The sequence below is a fragment of the Lactuca virosa genome, chromosome 1 (genome assembly GCF_052849685.1).
Source record: "Lactuca virosa cultivar CGN04683 chromosome 1, Lactuca_virosa_CGN04683_v6, whole genome shotgun sequence".
NCBI lineage: Eukaryota > Viridiplantae > Streptophyta > Magnoliopsida > Asterales > Asteraceae > Lactuca > Lactuca virosa.
In genome coordinates this window covers 114982533-114984579 of record NC_136426.1, presented here as the reverse complement: position 1 = coordinate 114984579, position 2047 = coordinate 114982533, and positions in this window count along the sequence as shown.

Genomic DNA, 2047 nt, shown 5'->3' with positions numbered 1-2047 from the left:
TAACATCATCCTATCTACCAGGATACTGATCTAACAGATCATAGCAACATAATACCATCCTATCTACCAGGATACTGATCTAACAGATCATACTAGCATAAGATATCAGGATAACAATCTAAAAGGGTCAGCCTTGGTGCCTTAGACCCTTGAGTATATTGAGGAAAACTTACCTCACAGATGTCGAAATGTAGCGATAATGTCAAACTCTCGAATCGCAGCCACAAACTCCACCACCTATATTCATCATAGGACCAAGTCCATCAGAATCCCAAATTACCAAAATACCCTCAAAAGTCCAACTGGTCAACCCTTGGTCAAAGTCAAAGTCAACGGTCAACAGTCCATTTTGACCCAACTCGTCGAGTGCAGCTAGCAACTCGTCGAGTTCCTTAAGAACTCAGAAATCATCAAAACCCTAATTGACTCGTCGAGTCTCCAACCAACTCGTCGAGTCCATGCGTGTCCAAAAGTCGGGGAAAACCCTTACTGACTCGTCGAGTCCATGCAAAAACCAACCACAGTCAATCTTCATCGGACTCGTCGAGTTGACCATGCAACTCGTCGAGTCCCTTCAGTCTTTTTCCTATTCAGATTAAGCTACTCCAAAGCTCCAACTTGTAGATCTAGCTTCCTAAGGTACAAATTCCACATAAAGTTGCAAACTTTACGTGCATACAAGGTCTTAAAGGCTTAGAATATCAAAACCAAGTCTAGAAGGAGGTTTAGGGCATGGTGAGGGGTTAATACTAGATAGAGCTAATAGCTTTCTGAATTTGGGACCTAGAGGAGTCCAGATATGAGACCATATCTTCTGAACAAGTTCAAATCCGAGAATGACCTCATTTTCCCCCAAAAATGACCATATTCATGCACGAGAGAAGATCTAATGAATGCCAAGGTAAAGAATTTTTACCTTCAAATGAATGCCAAAATGAAGTGGGATTGAGTAGGGTTAAGCACTTGCAGCACGCTAGGAGAATTGGGCTGAAGGACGATATTAGTTTTAGTGATTAGATAGCTTTTAGAAACTTGTAGTAGATAAATTGTAATTGACATTTTGATGATTAAATAAAGGTGTTTTATTTATAAGTAATGTTATTGTCTTGTGTCAATTATTTACTATTGTTTCACTTTGCATGTTTTGACTTCGTAAATAATAGGATTATTTAAACTATCCACAATTGATCATACGTTGGAAGTAAGTATGAAAGAAGACTGTCATGAATTGGCTTGTAGATTGTCTAAGCGTTTAGACATAGCAAAGGTTTGCTGCAACGTTTATGAGTACTCCTGAAATAAGATTTGAGTATTGGATTAAACCTGCGCTCACATGAATCACTTCATGGAATTAATCACGAGTGATTGTGAGACGATAATACCATATAGTCTTTAAACCTAGATATATGAGTTGCTTTTTTACGAGTCGGTTGTGCATTGATTGTAACATCCGGATTTTTAGATATATCATTGTAAGAGTAAATTCTGAGATTTATGGAGCGACTCGACGAGTTGTGAGTCCAACTCGTCGAGTAGAGTCGAGTCATCCGCGTGGGTTTAATGAGCGGACTCGACGAGTCAGTGTGCCGACTCGCCGAGTTGGTGCTGTGCGAGGAAACCCTAAATTCTCGGGGTTGGGGCCTATTTAAGGAAACTTTTAACCTCAAATGCGCCTCACCAGCTGCCCAACTCTCCTGTGTGAAACCCTTAGCGGCCATTGAAGATAAGAGATAGTGCTTGAGCTAATATCAAGTGTTTTTGGTGAATCTTTGGAAGGAAAGGAGTGAGCAACAAACAAGGAACGAGAAGAGGCTATGGGATCTAGCATTTCTTCACCTGGAGCTTTTGTAGAAGGTATAAAGCCTACACCTTTCTCATCTTATTAGTTGGATCTCACGAGTTTAAGAAGTTAGGGTTTTCATCACATATTATTTGGGACTTCGAGAATACTAAGTTATCAAGAGGTTTAAACCTCAGATCTGGACCTTGTAAGGTCCCTAGAGCCCAAAGGTCCCAACTTTATTCATCCATGAGAGGAGTGTGGTGT